A 23,330-nucleotide genomic window follows, 5' to 3' on the forward strand; every position below is an offset into this window, starting at 1 on the left:
CTGGAGAGCGGTCGCAGGGGCGCGCCCCGGAGGGCGGGATGGGGCGGCGGTGGTGACCGTGGCCGGACACGCGGGGCCAGCCCGGCGTGCGCTCCCCGCCCGCCCCGTCCTCCCGCGCGGCCCGTGACGTCACGGGCCACCCGCCAGCCCCGCGCTCCGCCGGGCAGAGCCGCGTGCGGCCGCCGAGCACATGGACCGCCGCGGGCCGCGGCGGGGAGCGCGGCGCGGAGCCACGCGCCCGGGGCCGAACCCCCCTGCCCACGCCGCGCGGGCCCGCTACGTGGATCTGCACTCGGGAAGGACGCGGGGCGGCCTCGATGACCCCCGGGAGACCCGGCCCCAGCCACTCCAGTAAGTTCCCATTGGGTCCTCTAGCCTTTCTGGAAACTCCTGGAAACTCCTGGAAGCCTTGGGCTGAGGGCTCGGCCTGGTGAGAGGGAAGCGCGGTGGATCGAGGAGTCGGGGGGCCCGGGGGGGCAGGGCGGGGTGTTGGGGGTCTCGATGCGTGCGTGCGTGTGTGTGCGTGCGAAGTGTGTGCGCCGCGCGCCGGGCTCGAGGCTGGCCGCGAGTGAGGGCCTGGCGGAGGGGGGAGGGGGGGTGACCGCGAGTCGCCCGTGCACGGAGGGGATTCCGGATTCAGGCCCCGGATCGAAGCGTGGTGCCCCATCTCTTATGATCAGATTCCCCCCCCCCCCCCCCGCTCCAATCGGCGCAGATGGGGCTGGGAGGGCGGGGGGGGGGAGTCAGAATGGTAGGATGCGCTCTCCATCCTTCCATCGGCGCCCTCCCTCCTCCGCCCCCACCCCATCCCGACTCCGGACACCCCCTTCCCCCCCCCCGTCCACCCAGGGGCCGAGGGAAGGTGAGGTCCCCAAACTCTGTAACTGTGTGTGGAAACTTTCTCTGCCCCCGCCTCCTCCTCCCTGTAATTCTTGGGGGGGGGGGCGGTGAGAAAGGATTATTAATGAGATTGGCCTTCCTTGGGCCCTGGGCTGGCTGTGAACTAGGCCCGTTTTCTTTCTTTTTCGTTATTGTTGCTCTTGAGTACAGATTTTTCAGGAAGCTGCATTGTGTCCCCGTAAGCAGCTAGACACATCAGGACTTTTCCTGAGCGTTTGGCCAGCATGGGATATTCTGGTCTCTTAGTTCCTGACTTCAGGCCAGTCTAAAAGAGCTAAGAAAGGAAACCAAGGAAGAAGGTCCAGGGGGGTGGGGGTGGGGGTGGGCAGAGGGTGAGGGTTTTGCATTTCTTATCTGGCTTTGCATTTTTGTTTTGTTTTGTTTTTCCAAGAGAGGCTGGGCAGCCCTCCCCTCTCACCCCCTCTGCCACCGTCCCTCAGCTAGTGGAAGGGATGGAGAAGACTGTTTGTGTGTGTGGTGGGGGTGGAGGAGCTGAGGATGCTGGGACTGTCTGCTGAACTGTGTGCTATAGGATGTTGCAGGCTTGTTTTGCATATGGGCAGTGACAAGTCGAGGCTTGTTCCTTTGCCACAGTCCTGTGGTCATAGCCAGTCCTTCTAAAGCGCTAACCAGCAGGAAGGAGGGTTACATCGATCCTTGGCACCCTGGATGGTACTTCCTGAAAGATTGAGTAGGAGAAAATCCTTCAGGAAAGCAGAATGACAAACCATCGCCAACTCGTGGCCTGGTGTCTTGTGGGAAATGCGTTACATCTGAGAGGTAAGGACGGACTTACCTCGTGATCTGAGGAGCTGGCATGAAGGCACAATGAATTCCACTTCTGGAGTGGGGGGGGGGGGTCTTTCAGGTGGGTTGCACTGCCCAGCGGGGATTTGTAATTGGCTGTTGGATTGTTTTACCTGATTCTGGATTGTTGCTGCTTATGACTTTACTCACCCAGAGTGCAGAATTTTGCATAAATCAGCTTCTCTTGAGATATAGAAGAAATCAGTCTTTTTCTTTTTTTCTGGTCGATTTTCCTTCCGGTTCTTTAAATATTTTTATTATTAATTATGTTTTTAATGTTTGAGACAGGATCTTTCTAGCCTAGGCTAGCCTCAGTCTATAATCCTCATGTCCCAGTCTCCAGGGTGCTAGGGAGTTACAGGTTGGTGCCACCAACACCCTCATCCATACCAGGCTCCTTTCCCTCTACAGCTCTCCCCTCCCCCATTCTGTGGCTTGAACTTGGCACAGCTGGAAGGAAGAAGTTTTTGTCTTGGTTGTGGTGCCTCTGACTTGGTTTATAGAATCGCTGGTCTAAAAACTCAAGTGATTTCTTAGCATTTGAGAGGAATTGATCCTTAATCTGTAGATTTTTATCAGCGTGGCAGCCTGCCCCACAGACTGGTTGGATTTAAGATCCTGTATTTACCGTGTCCTGGTCCTTCTGTCCACCCAAGTTGAACATTACCTTTAGCCAGCGTCTCCTGAGCCACCATCGTCCTTACTTTCTTTTTATCTGAATGACCCTGGACTTGCTCAGAGCAAGAGCAAGCCTGTCTTTTCCTGGGGAATTTTAGGACTAGTTGCTGATTGTTCTAGTTGAGGGCCTGCTAACAGTTGACATGTAGCCCTTCTGGATACTCCAGCTTGTTTCTTTGTAATTCTTCACTTAGGTAGATACAGACACATTGGTCAGTCTCTACGCCCCTTCCTCATGATGCCAGCTTGTAATGGTGTTAAAAGGCCAGGACCTCCTCTTCTAATACTAGAGCTAGGGACAAGATCAGTAGTCTGGAATAATATTAGACACTGATGAGTCTGTGGATAGTCATGTCTACCTCTTCTCTAGAAAAAAATCTCTGAAACTCCAGGCTTTATAGAACTCAGGCAAAATGATTCTTTTGGCAGGAAGCCCCTTTGGCTAACACTAAGCAACAAATAGGCATAAGAATTTTAAGAATATAGTGTAAATATTAATACTCACAACAGTAATAGAAGTGTTGGAGTAAATCTGAACTCATTTAACTTGTCAAATATGTCCTTCACATGTCTGCTTCCTAGAACCATAGGAAGAAGTTATATAATAAAATGTATAGGAATGATGGAATTCTAGTCGTGGACCAGCTTTGCTTCTAATGCTGTAGATGTTTTATCTCATTTAATTTTGAAGCAATCTTGTAAAAGCAGGATTATTTTTATTCAATGCAACTTAGTTAACTAATTAGTTAATTTGTGTGCCTGTGCTGGGATTTGAACTCGGGGTCTAGGTCCAGTCCTTGAGCTTTTTTTGCTCAAGGCTAGTGTTCTACCACTTGAGCCATAGTTTCATTTCTGGCTTTTTGGTGGTTAGTTGGAGATAAGAGTCTCATGGATTTCCTTGCCCAGGCTGGCTTAGAATCTCCATCCTCAGATCTCAGCCTCCTGAGCAGTTAGAATTATAGGTGTGAGCCACGGGTATCCATTCAAGGCAGGAATATTATTATCATTATTTTACAGAGGAGGAGAATATAGGCCACCCCAGATCGTATAGCTAGGCAGTGGAAAAGCTGATGGGAAAAGTTGACTGCCCGCCCCACGCTCAAGAGAAGTTTGAGGATGGTAAAATTAATAACAATCAAAAGATGAACCTGGGCCTTGAGTTAGGACTGAGGCCGGCTCCACCCTTCCGACCTAGCTCAAGCATAAATAGAAACCCTAGCATCTTGTGAAGCCCCTTGGCTGCTGGTCTTCGCTGTCTATGTGGAGCTGGCTGATTTAGGCCCGGATCTGAGGTGTGTTAGGTGAGGGTTCAGTGCTGGGCGGAATCTGGGCTGCCATCTGGGACAGGGGTCTGCAGAGACCTGGGCAAGGATCTGTGGGTGGGGAGAAGTAAGGATCCTTGGTCTCTGTACAAATTTACAATCATTTGCAAAAGGCAGGCTTCGTGCTTGGGATGGTGTCCAGAGTTTAATTGCTATCATCTTTAGGACAGATGGGAGATGGAGATCTTTGGCTATGATCACTAATCCTGACCTTCACTGAGTATCCACACATTCCAGGGGTTAAGTTTAGGTTTGGCGGAGACCCTTAGTAGTGTAACAATTGAAGTGGCCTTCCCTAGACCCTGTGATTAAGAACAGAAAATTATAGCCCCTTATAGGCAATGTTTCTTTTTTTATAAAGAACAAAAATACTGAGTTGTAAGATGTAAATTTTTTTCCTTTTTAAAAAATACTTTAAACCAACCAATTTTTTTAAATTGTCAAAGTACATTCATTCTACATTTCTTCCCTCATTTTTCTCCTGCTTTCCCTCTCCCCTATCCCTTTCCAAAGTTGTACAGATCATTTCCGACATATTGTCTTATGAATATAGCTATACAAAATGCAAAACTTAATGCCAGTGGCTCATGCCAGTAATCCTAGCTGCTAAGGAGACAGATCTGAGGATCACAGTTCAAAGCCAGCCTGGACAGGAAAAGTCCTTGAGACTCTTATCTCTGATAAACCACCAGAAAAACTGGAAGTGGTGCTATGGCTCAAGTGGTAGAGCGCTAGCCTTGAGCTGAAGAGCTGAGGGACAGCGTCCAGGCCCAGAGTTCAAGCCCCAGGACTGACAAACAAACAAACAACCAAAAACATCCTGCAAAGTTTAAATCCGTAGTATCAAACTCTAATCTCAGGTTTTTCTCTGCTCCTCCTCTTCTCCTCTCCCCCCCTCTCCTTGCCCTTCCCTCTCCCTTTTCCTTACTGGGCGTGGAGCTTAAGGAATCACACAGTCTAGCCAAGTGCTGTGTTCTGAGCTATATTCCCATCCAGGGCTTGTTTAGTTTTTTTTTTTTTTGGTCGGTCGTGGGGCTTGAACTCTTGGCCTGGGCGCTGTCCCTCAGCTCTTCAGCTCAAGGCGAGCGCTCTACCACTTGAGCTACAGTGCCACTTCCGGTTTTCTGGTGGTTTTATTGGAGATAGGAGTCTCACGTTCTCTCCTGCCCCGGCTGGCTTTGAACCGCGATCCTCAGATCTCAGCCTCCTGAGTAGCTAGGATTACAGGCGTGAGCCACCAGCACCCGGCTCGTTTATTTTTTCTTTGCCCACTTATGACTTGTCCGGCTGTTCTGTTCCGTCATGGTCATGACGGACTCCAGGGCCTTATACACGCGTGACAAGTTATCCACCACCACTGAGTTGCACCTCCACGCCTTTCACTTTTTGTCTTGGGGGGGGGATTGTTTTGTTTCTAGACTCTTTTCCCTCATTGGCCATGAACTTCTTTAGGGAGGGGCACCTTGTACCTACCCAGCCCAGATACTTTGACTGTAAAAAATGGCTTTGTGTTGGGCGCTGGTGGCTCAAGTATCTCATCCTAGCTAGTGAGGAGATTGAGATCTGAAGATCATGGCTGGAGGCTAGCCCAGACAGGAAAGTCTGTGAGACTCTTATTAACCATCTGAAAACAAGAACTGGAGCTGTGGCACAAAGTGGTAGAGCACTAGCCTTAAGCAAAAAAGCTCAGGGACAGCACCCAGGTCCTGAGTTCAAGCCCCATGATGACAAAAAAGAAAGAAAATGGTCATCTATCATTGTCATTTTAAGAGTTCACAGGCCATTGTGTGTGTATGTATAAGAGAGAGAGAGAGAGAGAGAGAGAGAGAGAGAGAGAGAGAGAGAGAGAGAGAGAGAGAGAGTTTAAGGGACAAAATCTAAAGAATGAGGGAAGCTGGGGCTGGGAATGTGGTTTAGTGGTAGATTGCTTGTTCAGCATTCATGAAGCTCTGGGTTTAAATTCCTTGGTACTACATAAATAAAAATAAGTTAAAGAAATAAAGTTAAAAGAGAAAAAGTTATTATTATTATATTTTTAAAAGAATATGAGCTGGGCGCCAGTGGCTCATGCCTATAATCTTAGGCTGAGATCTGAGGATCACGGTTCAAAGCCAGTGGCTCATGCCTATAATCTTTTTTTTTTTTTTTTGGATCCAGTTGTGGGGCCTGAACTCTGGGCCTGGGCGCTGTCCCTCAGCTCTTCAGCTCAAAGTTAGCACTCTACCACGTGAGCCACAACGCCACTTCCAGCTTTTTTCTTTTTGCTTATGTGGTGCTGAGGAATCGAACCTAGGGCCTTAGGCATGCAAGACAAGCGCTCTACCTCTGAGCCACCTTCCCAGCCCCTCATGCCTATAATCTTAGGCTGAGATCTGAGGATCACGATTCAAAGCCATCTTGGGCAGAAAAGTCTGTAAGACTCTTATCTCCAATAAACCACTAGAAAACTGCAAGTGGTGCTGTGGCTCAAGCGGTAGAGCACTCGCCTTGAGCTGAAGAGTGCAGGGACAGCGCCCAGACCCAGAGTTCATGCCGGAAGCCATTCAGCAGCAGGAGGCACAGGGATACGTGAGGAAGCTGGGCATAGATCTGGGTGACTTTTTTGTAAAATTTTTATTTATTTTTTTATTGTGAAAATACTGTACAGAGGGGTTACAATTAGATGGGCAAGATAATGAGTACATTTCTTACCAAGCATTGTAGCCTCCTCCTTTGTTTCCCCTTCCCATCCCTTCCCAGCCCCCCCCCCCCAAAGTTGTAAAGTTCGTTTTCTACATGACAACTTGTACTTCTCATTGTTGCAATGAGTCCACCTGTATCCTTATTTAAATGACTTGTTTTTCCCCTTCTCTGGGTGACTTTTGAGCAAGTTATTTCACCTCAGTTTCCTTGTCTGTAAGATGGAACCATAAATAACCAGCTCAGCTACTGTAGGCAGGAAGTAGATGATGAACATGGGTACTTGACGTAGGGCTTAAGAGTCATACTAAGTCCTCCGTAAAAGCCAGCAAATATTACTGTCACAATTCGGGAGTTTTATTACTTCTTGCTGCTGCATAGAGCAGTCTAAATTTATTTTAATATATAGAAGTCATTTTTACGTAACAGCCATGAGCAAGCAGTGACCTCGCTGCAGCTTTCTTCAAGCATCTGAAAGCATCCTGGCTGACAGAACAAGAAGAGAGAGTTGGGCTGGGAAGGTGGCTCAGTGGTAGAGTGTTTGCCTTGCATGCATGAGGTCCCTGAGTTCGATTCCTCAGCACCACATAAGCAGAAAAAGCCGGAAGTGGTGCTGTGGCTTAAGTGGTAGAGCGCTAGCCTTGAACTGAAGAGCTGAGGGACAATGCCCAGGCTCAGAGTTCAGGCCTCACAACCGACAAAAAAAAAAAAAAAAGGAAGAGAGAGCCTGTGCTGGTGGCTCACGCCTGTAATCCTAGCTCCTCAGGAGGCTGAGATGTGAGATAGTTTAAAGCCAGCTAGTTGGAAAAGTCTGTGAGACTCTTATCTCCAGTGAATTGAGAAAATGTTGGAGTGGTAGCTCTAGTCTAGTCTTGTGGGAAAACAAAACAAAACAAAACCCTAACAACAACATGTAAGTTTAAGCCTCAGTACTGACAAAAATAAATAAGCAAAAAGGGGAAGCAAGTAGGCTATAGACAGGGCTGGATTTGGAGGAGTCACCGCTCACACGTGAGGATCCTGAACCTCTTCAGCCGTGGGACAGGGAAAACAATAGTTGCTCCCTCCTCCCCCCACCAAAGACAGTGCCCAGCATTTGCACATAGGAAGTGAGGCCTCTAACAAGACATAACAGCCATTGCTATTGTTTATTATTCTTTTGGACTCTGTTTTCCTGGTGAGTCAGCCCTACCACCGTTCAGGATGGATGGAGTGAGTCATTCATCCACTGAGCACTTACTGCTTACTATGTCGGTGTGTGAAGGCGCTCTTGTAGCTGCTGGAGAGACTGCAGGAGCAAAGAGACCCAAATTCCTGCCCTCCTATAGCTTCGGTATTCACCTAGGCCATACAGTAGGGTCAGAAGGGGCTGGAGACTGCACATGCCAGGGACAAGGGCCTGCACCCCTGTGCTAGTGGTTGTAGTGTGCTCAGCACTGGCCCGGCACGTGGTGGTGACTCCTAAAGCAGTCGCTGCTGTGTTGTTGTCGTTCTTTTTCTTTGGTGCGTGCCTCATGCAGCAACCAGCTCCTTTTCTGTCAGTTCCCTTTCTGAATTTTACCTGTCTTCCTGGTACACCTCATATCTAAATGGTAAGTTCTGTGAGCTGGAGGGCTAGCAATCCCTTGCTTCATTTCTTTATTCCTTTATATGTTTATTGCGTGCCATAAACCCAGGGTCTCACACATGTTAGACAAGCACTTTTCCACTTGAGCTGTATGTATGTATGTATGTATGTATGTATGTATGTATGTATGTATGTATGTATGTATGTATGTATTTTTGTTGGTTGTGGGGCTTGAACTCTGGGCCTGGGCACTGTCCCTCAGCTCTTCAGCTCAAGGCTAGTGCTCTACCACTTAAACCACATCGCCACTTTCGGTTTTCTGAGTGGTTTATTGGAGATAAGAGTCTCATCGACTGGCTTTTGAACCTCAGATTTCAGCCTGCTAAGTAAGCCACCAGCACCTGGCTATTTTTTAAAATAGATACTCAGTGACTTTGTCTAGGCTGACCTATAATTCATGATCCTCACTCAGAAGCTTGGATTACAGGTGTGTGCCCCCATATCTGGCCTTTGTATGCCTTTTTTGGGGAGGCGGGGTCTGGTCCGGTCCTGGGGCCTGAATTCTGGGCCTGGGTGCTGTCCCTCAGCTCTTCAGCTCAAGGCTAGCGCTCTACCACTTGAGCCACAGTGCCACTTCAGGCTTTTTTTGCTTATGTGGTGTTGAGGAATCGACCCCAGGGCCCCATGTACTCTACCACTGAGCCAACTTCCCAGCCCCTGTATGCCTTTTTTCCCCTTCCTTCCTACCTTCCTTCCTTCCTTCCTTCCTTCCTTCCTTCCTTCCTTCCTTCCTTCCTTCCTTCCTCCCTCCCTCCCTCCCTCCCTCCCTCTCTTCTTTCCTCTTGTACCCATACTGGACTTAGGGCCTAGGTGCTATCCCTTAGCTTTTTCACTCAGAGCTAGTGCTCTACCACTTGAGCCGCAGCTCTACTCTGCGTTTTTGGTGATTAATTGGAGACAAGAGTCTCATAAGCTTTCTTGCCAGGGCTGGCTTCCAACTGCAGTTCTAGGATCTTAGCCTTTTCTTAGTAGCTAGGATTACAGGCATGAGCCCCTGAATCTTCTTGGCCAAATACCATTTTAGGTGGTGTGGATGCAGAAAGGAACAGCAAAGGTTATCTGTCTGTGATAGCAGAACTTAACCTTATGGCATAGGTTGGCAGAGGAGGCATAGTGGCATGGTGAGTAAAGACATTGATGGTTTATTAGAGGGTAGGAGTTCTACAGGTGCTAGTAGAGCAATGCAGGAGCCTTTAGGGCTGGTATAGTTTTCGGGCTGAGGCTGGCTGGCTCCAGAGAGGTTCTGGGAAATTGATGTCTAGCAAGACAAGTGAGGAAGTCTGGGCACTGGTGACTCATACCTGCAATCCTAGCTATTCAGGAGGTTGAGATCAGAGGATCAGGTTCAAAGCCAGCTTTGGCAGGAAGGTCTATAAGCTTGTCTTTTTTGCTTGTCCTGGGGCTTGAACTCTGGGCCTAGGTATGCTCTTTGAGCTTCTTTTGCTCAAGGCTAGCATTCTACTACTGAAGGTACAGCACAACTTTAGCTTTTTCTGAGCAGTTTATTGGAGATAAGAGTCTCTTGTGACTGGCTTTGACCTGAGATCTTCAGATCTCAGCCTCCTGAGTAGCTAGGATTACAGGCATGAGCCACTAGGGCCTGGTGGTTTAAGATAAGCCAGAAATAGGAAGTGTGGCTGGGTGCTGTCATGCCTGCCTGGCACTGGATCCTGGTGAGTGTAGGAGGTCGTTCACAGACGACCGTGGCAATTTGTCATGGGCTTGCACACACACCGGAGGGTCCTTGGCTTTGCTGTGTGTAACTTTTGTATACTTCCACATGGGTGTGAATGTTTAAGAGAATAGGACGAAGTGATTTTGTCAAGTCAGGTGATCATTGGGAGATGGGGAAGTGGTGGCAGTGGTGAAGGTCAAAGACATTATTAGCTTTCTTTTAATGCTTGCATTTACCTATGTGTTCTTGATACTGGATTTGAACTCAAGACTTTGTTACCTAGACTCTACCTCTTGAGCCACCTCAAAGGACCCTTTTAATCCTTTTTGTTTGTGTGTGCTGGTCCTCGGGCTTGAATTTAGAACTTGGGTTCTGTTGCTGATTTTGGGCACTGTTCTGAGTAGCTAGGATTACAGGGGTGAGCCAGCCACTGGCCCTGCTGTGTTCTTTAATTGACCTAAAAGTTACACATATTTGTGGGGTACTACCTTTTGTTTCAACTTAGTTTTGCATTGTATTGAGAATCAGTATAAGCATTTTATTTGTTTTTAAGCATGCAGCACATCGCAGTTATTTATAGTCCCCCCACCCTGCAACAGGACCTCAGAGCTATGTCTCCTGTCTAACTGTGACTCAGCAGTCCCCCATCCCCCATCCTCTCCCCTGGGTCTCCTCAACTTCTATGAGAGGAACAGTTTTGGATTTCACATGTGAATGAGATCATTTGGCCTCTCTTTGTCTTTTGGTACCTGGTTTATTTCACTTAATGTAATGTCTCATTTATGGAAGAATGGAAACAGCTATACATCTCACCTACACATTTGAAAAATATAGAGAAAAAGAAAAAAAATGAGAAGGTGCATGTATGACCTGATAGTCACAATCATTTTTAGGTTCTTTAGATTTCTTTTTTCTTTCTTTTTTTTCAGGTATTAGGGCTTGAACTCAGGATGTAGGCATTGTCTCTTAGCCTTTTTTTTTTTTTTTGCTCAAGATGAACACGCAACCATTTGAGTCACAGCTGCACTTCTGGCTTTTCTTCTGGTTAATTGGAGATAAGATTCTCATGGACTTTCCTGCCTGGGCTGGTTTTGAACCTTATTCCTCACATCTTAACCGGCCGAGGAGCTAGAATTACAGTCATGAGCCACTTACACCTGGCTCTTTAGATTTGAAAACAGTTTGAGAGAGGTATCCACTAAGTAAAGAAAAAAAAAGGTGTACAAGCCCGAAGCCCGAAGCTGGGAGAGAGGAAGGGTATTCAGTGTTGAGAGGCTTGGTGATTGGAATGGAATACAGGGTCCAGGATAGACATGGACAGGTCCTGAGGTGTAGGGAACTTACGTGTGCCTCCGTGTGTTGGGGGGCTGCTAAGATGGGGAAGTAGAGTCTGATATGACTAATGTCTTTGCTGGGTTGATAATGGATGGTCAGCTGACAACAGAAACTGGGCTGGGTTGAATCACCCTGGGAGGGGTAGCCAGACCCAGGCTCTGGCTGTGGAGAGAAAGAGAACAAATCCAGTATTCATTTGGGGGATGGATAGAAAGAGTTTCTGCTTGCAGAAGGTCACTGGAGAGATTCCAAGGGGGCCTGGACAGGTAGACAGGGGCTTTCCAAAACTGGATGAGGTGCTTGGACGTTAGCCTGCGGGTCACACGGAGCTACAGTGGATTTTTGAGCTGGTGCAGGAATGAGATTAGAGTGGAATGTGAGGTTTGTCACCGGCTTAGAATAACTAAAGGAAATGCTAGTGAACATAGCTGACAGCGTATCTGTTACCTTCTTGTTGGTCTCTGATTCCCCCCCCCCTCTTCTGCCCTCTGAGACCTCCCAACCTCATCTCACCCCTCCCCTCCTTTCCCCTTCCCTCCTTTTTGGTGTGTGCCAGTACTGGGGCTGGAACTCAGGGCTTCATGATGCTGCTTTTTCCCTTTTGTACTCAAGGCTAACTGTCTACCACTTAAGCTGCAGCTCCACCTCAGCTTCTTGATGATTAATTGGAGATAGGAGTCTCATAGATCCTTCTGCCCTGGCTGCCTTTGAACTTTGATCCTTCAGCTCTCAGCCTTTTGAGAACCTAGGATTACAGGAATGAGCTACCCGGGCCTGGCTTTTCCTCATTTTCAAGAGGAAACAAGGAAAGGGAAAGGGAAAGTGTGTGAAAAGTACAGTAGAATAGTTGTGGCATAGAGAGGTCTCTTCTGACATTGGTGGTGACCAGGTGTGTCTGATAGCAAGGACGCAGTCATGACTCAGGGAACGAGGTCAGGCAGCCACCTAGGGACACGGATCAGTCAGCCAGTCTCCCTTACTTAGCGATTTTTAAAGACAGATTACCGAGGTCTTTAGCCTGAGACACATCCTGTAGGGCTGCCTTCCCTGAACACCTGGATGTCAGATGGCTTTCCCAGAAGGGAGAAGTGGAAGCAGCGCGAGGCTCTGGCTGGAGCAGCCGGGGCCTGGGCTGGAGGGGGGGGGGGGGACCTGTCACCTGCCCTGCACCCTCTGCATGCTTCCTAGCTGGACTGAACTACCTTCACGCCTTCCAGGCAGGACTCAAGGCACTATCTCTTCCCGACTGTGATTTTGAAGATTCCATACATGTCTTCAACCTTAGAAAGACATTCCCTGCATGCTTCTTCTCTTTACAAGGAAAAGCAAAAGAGTTTTTTAAAAAAAATATCCAGAAGTACAGGCAGGAAGCTGAAAGAGAAGGTTCTAGTAATTGTGTCACAGGGAGGCCTGGCTGAGCAGCCGCCATGTAAGGAAGGGTTTCCATTTATCCCGGAACTCTGGGCCTTGGCTGGACAGTGCTTGGCCAGTTGTGGAACCCTGGGTGGGGTCCAGGAAGGAGCCTCTTTCTGTATCCCTGGTCCTTCTCACTTTCCTCTTAGCTTTTCCTATGGCAGGCTGGCTGATGGAAGTCAAGTACCTAAAAGCTCTTAATGGCTTGTTATTATTAGTTGCAAACCTACTACCAACCGGCTCATGGTGAGCATTTACTGAATTGCTTCATGAGTGGAAGGGCTAGGATCCAACTCTACCGTCAGATCTTGGAGGCCCAGTGCCTTTGCCCTGGGGACCTGCTGGGTTGGGTCACAGCTAAGCCAATAAGGCCTGGCAGTTGGCCTTTATGGGAAGCTCACTCTTCCAGAGAATTTGTGTCTGCAGATCATTTTCCTTTCTTTTCTTTTTGTACAGGTTTTGGGGCTGAGACACAGAGGTTAGGCTCTAGATCCTTCAGCTTTTTTCCTCTCAGGGCTGGTACCGGTGCTGTACTACCTGAGCCACAGCTCTGGCTTTGTAGTAGTTACCTTTTTAGTGGATAAGAGTCTTTCAGATTTTCCTGCCTGGGCTGGTTTTGAACTGCGATCCTTGTATCTTAACCTGGTGAGTAGCTAGGATTACAGGCGTGAGCCATTAGTGTTGGGCTGATTCTTTCTTTCCTTCCTTCCTTCCTCCTTTTTTTTTTTTTTTGTTGTTGTTGGTCCTGAGGCTTGATGAGCTTAAGGGCCTGGGTGCTGTCTGTGAGCTTTTTCGCTCAAAGCTAATGCTGTAGTAGTTGGAGCCACAGCTCTACTTCTGGTTAATTAGAGATAAGAGTCTCATGGACTTTTTGGCCTGGGCTGGCTTCGAACTGACATCCTCAGATCTCAGCTTCTTTAGTAGCTAGGATTACAGATGTGAGCCACTCCTCAGTCTCTCCATGGATTTATATTATGGCCTTATAATCTTTCCCTGCTTGAAGAATAGGTTTTCTTCTTCTGGCCTTCTAGGCCAGAATATTTAGTTCAAGTGGTGATGTTAAGTCTTTGCAATTTTTTTTTTTTTAAAGCTATTTTAGATACAGTACTCTATACTCCAAGGCCCGGCTCATTTTCTGGGATTTACTTTTCATATTGTGACAGAATCACTGGAGATAAGGGGCAAGATTCAGTCTCTTTCCACATGTCCTTTCCTAAGGAACTCCTGTTTATGCGTATAGCTCCTTCAGGAAGCCTTCTCTAACCCATGCTGCTCCGGATGGCAATGTTCCAGCTATCCCGGGTCCTGTGAGCTGTGGCAGCTCATGGTCATCAGCCGCTGTGGCTGCTGAGGGTCCTGGCAGGGTTGTAAACTCAGCTGTTTTTTTGGGGTGGCGGGGGAGGGGAAGGAAGACCAAATTATATACATACAACAGGAAATGGTGACCTAAGGTCTCTCCGGACAGGGCAGTACCTATGGAGAACATCTCCTTCCTACCTCCCAGTGCCAGAAAACACCTCCATTGTCTCAAGAAAACAGATGCCTGAAATCAGGCCTGGTGGTACACCCCTGTAATCCCAGGTAGAGGAAAGAGGACCACACAACAACCCTGTCTCAAAAATGAACAAGCAAGCAGAGAGCAACCCCAACCTGGTGGTGATCCTAGCTACTCAGGAGGTGGAGATGTGCAGTGTCGTGCTCTGAAGCCAACTAGGGAAGAAAAGTCTGAGAGAGAATCCATCTCCATAAAAAGCAGCACAATGCAGGGCTGGAGGTATGGTACAAATAGTAGAGCACCAGCCAAGCAAGCCCAAGGCCATTAGATCAAGTCCTGCTACTGGCAAAACAAAACAGAAAAATCACAAGAGGAGGAAGAGTGGGGGAAGAGGGAGCGGGGTGGAGGAGTAGGAGAAAGGGAAGGGGGGCTTTTCTAGGACACAAGGCCCTGGGGTCAAGTCCCAGCAGCCGGGAAGGAAGAACAAGGAAAAACTTTTTTTTTTTGGTTGGTTGGTTGTGGGCCTGAACTTCAGGCCTGGGCGCTGTCCTCAGCTCTTCAGCTTAAGGCTAGTGCTCTACACTTGAGCCAGAGCCACTTCTGGCTTATTCTGCTTTATGTGGTGCTGAGGAATCGAACCCAGGCCTCATGCATGCGAGGCAAATACTTTACCACTGAGCCACCTTCCCAGCTCCAAGGAGAAACTTTTAAGTATGAAATCTCCTTAGTTGCTATTCCTAATTTAGACTTTCTAAGAACTTAAACTATTGAACTCAGGGTCCAAGGCTAGTGTTTTACTACTTAAGCCACAGCTCTACTTCAGACTTAATTTTTTTTTTTTTCTAATTTGAGATATATCTCAGACTTTCCTACCCTTACTGGCTTTGAACCAGGATCCTCAGATATCAGCTTCCTGAGTAGCTCTGACTTTTCAGAAATACTCAACCAAATGAAACTTTTGTGAGCCACAGGTTCCCCATCCCCAGTCAACACACACACACACACACACACACACACACACACACACACACACACACACACACACACACACACACACACACACACACACACACACACACACACACACACACACACCCATCCCTCCTCTGGTCAGCAGTGTGCAACCGCTAATTTCCCTCCTGCACTGGCCCACCTTTCCTGTCTGCACATTTTGCCCCCAGCAGCCCTGCACTGTTCAGTATAGTACAACACTGACTAAGTTTTCCTTTAGAACGCTGATGTGCAAGGCTGGGTGCACCTGGAAAAGCCACCATTTCCTCATTTCCTGCATTCTAGGTGTTCTTTCCCCTTCCTTCTTCCCCCTCCACCCTTCACATTCCACTCTCTTGGATCTCGCTAGTTAACACCAGGCATGGCTGTTACTCAGTGGTCCTCATTTCCTGACAGATCACTGACTTTTGCCCTCCTGTCTGGTTAAGCAGTGTTAGATTTCACCTGGTGAGCAGATTTTCAGATTTTTTTCCTTATTGGTCATTATCAATAATGAGCTCCACAAATGTGCTACAAGAATCAAACCAATTAGGATGACGCTTTTGGTGAAGAACTCTAGGAACTTGCTACATCCCTGGAGCGATGGACAGAAGATGATGTTTGATGAACCGTCTTTGAGTTTTAGCTAAAATGGGAGATGATACTATTTGGCAGTTCACAGTAATATTACTTAGTATTCCTAATTTTTGTTCGCTTGTTTGTGCCAGTTCTGGGGCTGGAACTCAGGGCCTGAGCAATATCTCTGAGCTATTTTTTGCTCAAGGGTAGGGCTCTACTACTTGAGCTACATTTTCTACTTCCAGCTTTTGGGGGTTAATTGGAGATAAAAAAGTCTCATGGAGGCTGGGTTGTAGCTCTGGCAAAGCGCTTGCCTAGCAAGTGCAACGTCCTGGGTTCGATCCCCAGTACCAAAAAAGAAAGACAAAAAAATAAAAAAGTCTCATGGACTTTCCTGGTGCCCAGGTTAGTATTCCTAATTTCTATTTTAAAAAATGACACCATCTAGATACTAAGCCCTGATTTGGTCAGTTTGAAAGTTTCCCCTCCTTTTTTTGGGGGGGGGGGGATCCTGGTCCTGGGGTGGGGCTTGAACTCTGGGCCTCAGTGCTGTCCCTTAGCTTTTTCTGCTCAAGACTGGCTATCACTTGAGACACAAATCCACTTTTGGTGGTTAATTGGAGATAAGAGTCCCACGTATTTTCCAGCTCACTCTCGTTTGGAATAGAGATCCTCAGCTTTCAGCTTCCTGAGTAGCTAAGATTACAAGGTGAGCCCCAGTGCCCTGCAGGTTTCCTGCATTGACTGTACTTCCTGTATACAAGGAATTGAGTTTCTCTTATCAGAAATGTTGTGAACCACAGTTGTTTTGGATTAGGGATTTGATTTTCAGATTTTGGAATCTTCATACATACCTACAGAGAAATCTTGGGGGAGGAAAACCAAGTTTGAACATGGGCTTGATCTGTGTTTCACATCCATTGCATAGTACAGCTGGAAAGTAACCATATACAATAGTTCAAATCACTTTGTGCATGCAACCAAGTTGTGTGGTCTGGAATTTTCCACTCACTTTGTGAGTGTTTCCAATAGATTTCCAATAGGCTTCCAACTATGGGACATTTTGGGTTTGAAATGTTCAGATTAAGGATACTCAACCGATATTCGCAGAGGGAGGCAGGTGGGGCAGTGGAGGGTGGAGGAAGGCTTCAGATTGGAGGTGAATCAGAGCTGTTTTCTGGGGAGCCAGAGGAGAGGGTGATGAGGAGGTAAGTTGGTAAATGGCTGAGGTCCAGGAGGTCTAGGGACTGCTTCTAGGGCTGGTGGGTGACAGGTATGAAGATGTGGGTTTGCCCCCCACAGAGGGGCCTGGGGTCCTATCTCTGAGTGGGCATGCCGATTTCTACTAACCATGCTGGGACAGCCCACAGTGTGATGCGAACTACTTCACTTGCGTAGCTCAGTGACTTCAGTATGGCCTTGTAGAGGAGGACTCAACCTCGGCCCCCTTTTCCAGATGGGATAAAGGTAGCTGACTAGCGAGACTTGCAGGACAACAGAAAGGAAAATTTCTGAAAGCCAGGTCAGACTGCAAAGGCTTGAGTTTGGAACTGGTCTGATAATTCCCAATCTCACATGGTCTGATAATTCCCAATCTCAAACCTACCCATTTCCCCAAGCAATGCAAGGCTTTGTGCCGTCTGCACACCAAGAGGCCCAGAAAGCTTTGGTTTCAGTTGCAAATTTTAAATATCATAGTCCCATTTTTTTTTTTTTTTGTTCAAAACCAGGCAGTCTTTGGATAGATGGAGACAAGAGAGAAAAATTAAACTGAAAAAAGTTGTGTTAGGGGCTGTTAAAGGGATGATGGGCTCATGAGAGTTGGCCTTTTCTTTTGTCCCTATTATGAAACTTATTATTTTATAAATAAAAATCTAGTCTGGGCTCATAAACAAAACTTACAGGGGTGATGAGCAGGTTGGCTATAAGGCTGTAATACAGAGGAAAAATTTGGGTGTGTTTCTCCAATTCTGTTGATCTCGTTTGGATTCCTTCATTCGTGCTTCCCTACATTTCTACCTTCTTTTCCTCTTCCCACCTCTCCTTCCTCTTTGTTCCTTCCTCTCCCTTCCTTTCCATTCTTTCTAGGGCCAGGCCCTTGTACTGACAGAAAGTGCTCTACCACTGAGCCACACCCCCTAGCCATCTGTTTCTGATTTTTATTTTGGGGCAGGATCTCACTAGATAGCTCAGGCTTACCTCAAACTCACGATCCTGAAACTACATGCTGGGATTACAGGTGTTCACCATCACAGTCTGTCTCTGACTTCTGAGCAAGGAATAAAGGTACACAAAGTACACTTACCTATTTCATGTCCAGCTCTATTGTAGGCAGCATGTCTGAAAGTGAATGAGGATGGTCAGGCCATTCCTTTATGTATATGTTGAATGAGCACTTGTGTGTTTTATATGTATGCACGCACCATTATTTGGATTTGAACTCTGGGACTGGGCGCTGTCCCTTAGCTTTTATGCTCAAGGCTTGTCTTCCGCCACTTGAGACACAGCTTCACGTCTGGCTTTTTGGTGGTTAATTGTCAGTAAGAGTCTCTCTAACTTGCCTACCTGGATTGGCTTTGAACCCTGATCCTCAGATCGCTAGGCGTGAGCCATGGGTATCTAGCAAGGCCATTGCTTAGTGTCCCTGCCTAGTGTCTACTCAGTATCTGAGAGCAGTCATAGGGCATCCAATACGAACCTCACCTCTGCTTAAGTGGCCTGTGCTTCTGTCCTCTCCTCTATAAATGGGAATAACGACCTTTCTTCTGCTTTAGGGGTGTGGAGACAAATGAGCAGACTAAATGCATGGCACGGCATGCCAGCCACATGCGTCTTCAGTGCCATTTTTCCTGGTGATGTCACCGGAGCATCTTGAACAGTGCTGGCCCCAGTGCAGCACCTCTCCTTAGGACCACCCCACGTTCTCATCTCCTGCTTGCTCCTCCAGGCCCCTCTGCGCTCAGGGCTCCTCCACACTCTTCCCTCTTCCCTCCAGCCCATCACCTTGTCTGCTCAGGTCCTCTTTCCCAGCCATGCTTCCGTGTCTGCTGGACCCCTTTTGACCCTCTTTGCACTGTATGCTATCCCTGAAGCTTTTTTCCACCCAGGTCTGGCGCTCTACCACCTGATCCATGCTTCCATTTCCAGCTCTTGGGCGGTTAATTAGAGATCAGAGTCTCAACAAAGTTCCTTCCAGGACTGGCCTTGAATCTCCATCCTCTTCTCCAGTGGAGCTAGGATTTTTAGGCATGAGCCACCATTCCTGCCTGTGTGGTTATTTTATCTTGCCTAGGATCCACCTGCCTTCCTAGGAGGAACTCAGCCCTGTCCAGCAGACCTTTGTCCACCTTGCTGGCTGCTGGTCACAGTTCATTTGCTTGATGAATGAGGGAAAACAATCTTTGCATTGTAGTCTGCGGCGAATCTGAAGACTGTTTTCCCTACAGGAGTCAGGTGAACCATTTTCAGGCAAGCCTGTTCTCACCTAGGCCTTCTATTTAGGGTCCTGTGGGGGACACAGCCTGTCCCATGCTGTTAGGGAGAAGCAGCCATCTTCTACCGGCCTGCTGCACCCCACGCTGCTGGTGTCTTAGCATAGCCGTGTCACCCAAGATGAGCATCTACAGGCGGCTGGTTGTCAGCGCTGCAGTACCAAGACCATGCAAGTGGACGTCATGTTTGCATTGTCGCTTGTCCCTGGCTAAGTCTCCCTTTGAAAACCAGAAGTGGGATCCGAGCCGGTCCAACTCGGAAGAGACTTCTTTGGTCAGGTCATCCTCATGAATGATCTGGAAGCAGCAGCAATTAAGACATCAGCTCTGGACTGGGAGGTCACTAAGTCACCCCTGGGCTTGTCTCACCCCCTCCTGAGCTCATTGTGCTATGAAGTCCTTACCTCAGCCTCAGTTTCCGCGTCTGAGAATTGAAGAAAAAATCTAGAACCCACTTTTAGATTTCAATGAGATAGCGTTGTGTATTGTTTAACGCTGGGCCCAGAGATAGATATTAGGTGCTCCTTGTTCGGGTTTGTGGATAATTTATATATACTCTCCCCAAACTAACACTGAGGCAGAATTGAGGTCCAGAAGATGGGCATCGATTCTCAGACCTTGTTTTTGTTTTGTTTTTTGCCAGTCCTGGGACTTGAACTAAGGGCCTGGGCACTGTCCCTGAGTGTCTTTTGCTCAAGGCTAGCACTCTACCACTTGAGCCACAGCACCACTTCCCATTTTTTTCTGTTTATGTGGTACTGAGGAATCGAACCCAGGGCTTCATGTATGCTAGGCCAGCACTCAGACCACTAAGTCACCTTCCCAGCCTGACCTCCGTTTATTTACCTAGATTATCTGATCTCTTCCCCTACCATTTTCTGCAGGGAAAGTAGGACAGTGGGGTGTCCCCTGGAGGGGAGGGGGACTGCTTGTCAGTTGCTTGGAGGGGGATGGATAAAGCTTTTAGAAACAGACCACCTACAGGCAGCTGCTAGATCTGTTTCCAGGAGAGCCCACCCCCTCACTTCCTGCTGCTGGTTCCTGCTGACTTTCCACACTTGGGGCCCGCATTGCTGGAAGGAAGGGGCCTTCCAGACAGGGACCTGGTCCACCTGCAGGATTTATTTATTTCTTTATTGCAACAGGCCTAGAGTCTGGGCCTTTTACAACCTGGGGCTCTACCTAGCCATTTGAATCCCTCAGATAGCCTGACAGCTAGCAGCCGCAGATAATTGTCCACTTGCTTTAGGAGGCTGTAAAGGGTAAGGGGAAAGGTATGGCTTCAGTGGCCTGGGGCTGTTCTCCATTTCTCCCTCAGGTCTCTGCTTCCTCATCCGGAAAACTACGAAATGCATACTTCCTACTAGACTCTCGCTTGATTGAGTTCTGGGCCCGCACCTGGTCAACTTCCCAATCTTCACCTCTTGTTGCTGTGAACTCTGCCCTGAGTCCCAGTTCGGTGGAACTGCTGTTGGGGGCTGATGGGGGGTTTGACAAGATTCACTTTATAGAGGTGGGGGTAGGGGGTGGGGCTCTCCTTGGGGTTTTGTTCCAGGACCCTGTCTTTGATGTCACAGTAAGAATTTCAAGACAAGTCACAATGCTTACGAAAATTTGGTAGAGCTTTAACTGAGCCAGCTGGCAGAAAACAGGCACACTCTATTACGTGTCCAAGCTATCTGGACACCAGGAGGAGTTACGGGTAGAAAAAAATAGTGTTGTGGTCTCACACAAATTTACCTTAGGATAAGTGTCCCTCCCCCCTTTTTAAAAAACCTAGCACATTTAATTGGCCTCATAAAGTTGGGGTCATTGTTGTTTGGGCGTTGTTTCAAATGAAGGATGGATTTTGTCAAACACTCCTACCCAAACCGGTGTCCGTCTCCCAGATGGGTGCTGTTAAAACTTGCTTTGTATCAGGAGAACTTATGGTATATTTTGTTGTTGTTGGTAGTTGTTGTTGTTGTGGTTGGTTGTGGGGCTTGAACTCAGGGCCTAGGCACTGTCCCTGACCTTTTTTTTTTTTTTTCATTCTTCTTTTTTTAGCCAGTCATGAGGCTTGAACTCAGAGCCTGAGCACTGCCCTGAGCTTCTTTTTGCTCAAGGCTAACACTCTACCACCTGAGCCACTGCACCACTGCCGGCTTTGTCTGTGTATGTAGCACTGAGGAGTTGAACCCAGGGGCTTCATGCATGCTAGGCAAGCATTCCACCTCTAAACCACATTCCCAGTCCCTGACCTTTTTCGTTCAAGGCTAGCACTCAACCACTTTGAGCCACAGCACCACTTGTGGTTCTCTGCTGGTTCATTGGAAACGAGAGTCTCATGGACTTTCCTGCCCTCGCTGGCTTGCAACATGATTCTCAGCCTCCGGAGCAGCTAGGATTACAGGCGTGAGTCACCAGCACCCGACTTACGATTTATTTAGTTTATTTTTATTTTTTAAGAATCTTTGCTGAATCTCAGAGCATGCTAATCAGCTGCAAGCATACAAGGTTGGAGGGAGAGAGGTTCAGAAGGATAGGGGTGTTTTTTTGTTGTTGTTTGTCTCCTTTTCTCTTCAACTGAACATTTAGCTTAGGAAGGAGTGTGTTCTTAAAACAAATAAAAAATAATGTCTGAGTTTTCAGTCAAGCTGTTTATTCATACAGTGTTTGTCTCTAAATTTTTAGCTGCTTTTTTTTTTTTTTTTTTCCCTTAACCCTATTTTCCTGGATCTAGCCAGTCTGGAAAACCAAGGAACCAGAGCAGTTTATGATTGATACTTTACAATGCCCATTCCCCTACATTGATTCATTTTCTCCATTTCCTGCTCTGTAGACTGGTATTCAGGCTTGAGTCCTGTCTGCAGAAAGAGAATAATCATTAAACAGGCATAGTAGCTGGCCTGTGCCAACAATCCCACCTACTTAAGAGGCCAAGAGCGGGAGGATTGTGATTTGAGGCCAGGCCAAGCAAAACCCTATCTCAGCCAATAAACCATTCATGAGGATGGTGAGTGCTTTTGATGTCTGCTCTGGAGGCTTGAGGAGGAGGACAAAGGTCCTAAGGAGAACAAACAAACCAAGATTTATCTGAAAAATAACCAAAGCAAAAAGTCCTGAAGGTGTGATTTAATTGGTAGAAAGCTTTGCCTAGTTCCTTGGCAAGCACAAGACCCTGATTTCAACTCCTTACACCACACAAAAACAAACAAACAAACACACAAAAAACCAAAACCCAACCAAACAAAGTGGCTCTTATTTGCCCCTAGGCTCCTCTCTGAGTACTTCGCCTTTATATTTCATCCTCCTAACCATGTAGGTGGCTGATAGTGATTTCTCCATTTTCCTGGTGGGAAGAAGGCTGTGAGCTAAGTGATTTCCCAATGTGTGCTGCTAATCAGTAGCCGGCCAATTGCTGGAGGTAATGCCATCGGGAGTGGCATTTTAGGGCCTGTGTGTCTTCGCTGGTTTACTTTCCTGCCTAGAGGTTGTCTCTCCCTGCAGAATTCCTGTAGATGGGTTTTAGAGGGTGCTGAGGAAGAGCTCTGGGCCCTGAGGTCATGGCCCAGGAGCTGGAGGAGGAACAGCCCTGGAGTGTGGGTATCCAGGAAGCTTTCCACGCCCAGCAGAGGCCTGGAGGTGGGCTGGGAGACACTGGTCCTCACACCACAGATTCTGTCAGGTCCCAGGTGGTGGCTCCCACATCATCCACATTCCTTCATGCTTCTGGAATCACGCTGGCTGAATAGGTCTAACTAAGCAGGGGGCTAATGTTTCAGGCTTTGGAACTCTGGGCTTTTGTTTCAGACATATTCGTGGTGGGGGTTGTTCTATGGGTTCTGTTTCGGGCCTCCCGTGCAGTCTCCTGCAGTGTGGTTCTGAGTTTAGAAGGCATGTGCAGACGGACAAGTCATTCCCCTCGTGGAGAAGGACTCCCGGGGCGGGCATGTTGTTCAGGGCGTGTGCCCTGGTAGATCACAGGCACAGGCCAAGGACAAGCACGCATCCTCCTCTCCCCAGCTCCCAAACTGAGCGCTGAAAAGTTGTGCCCCTCCTGCCCCCACCCTCGCTCCACGTCAGTAGTTCTATTTTCATTGTTGGAGCAATAAATTATGCTTTTTAACGATCAAGATGTTGCCCAGCTGTTAAGTATCTTAAGCTGCCAGATGTGCCTCTGCCCAGGCAGCAGAGTGCACGATGGGGTATCTGTATAAGCTGGTGCAACAGCACGGTACGTGAAGTTCCGGCGGCTTGCCTTGCTATTTCCAGGGGGTGGTGTGGGGCCCCCTGAATGGAAGGGGGCCACTCTGTGGCTTCAGTGCCTACGTGGAAACCCACAGGCGGAAAGTGAGGA

General features: G+C 47.9%; 1 long non-coding RNA gene across 2 annotated transcripts in view; it reads left to right on the forward strand.

Moving 5' to 3' along the window:
• Positions 1-248: 248 nt before the first annotated feature.
• The window catches only part of LOC138806338 (uncharacterized), a 183,370-nt gene continuing 160,288 nt past the window's right edge, over positions 249-23,330 (forward strand). For both annotated transcript variants that reach the window (XR_011365802.1, XR_011365801.1), the window contains exon 1: positions 249-351. This is a non-coding gene — a long non-coding RNA (uncharacterized lncRNA). The remainder of the gene's footprint in view (positions 352-23,330) is intronic.

This window comes from Dipodomys merriami, unplaced genomic scaffold (assembly GCF_024711535.1).
Source record: "Dipodomys merriami isolate MVZ:Mamm:240054 unplaced genomic scaffold, mDipMer1.0.p SCAF_4, whole genome shotgun sequence".
Classification (NCBI taxonomy): Eukaryota; Metazoa; Chordata; class Mammalia; order Rodentia; family Heteromyidae; genus Dipodomys; species Dipodomys merriami.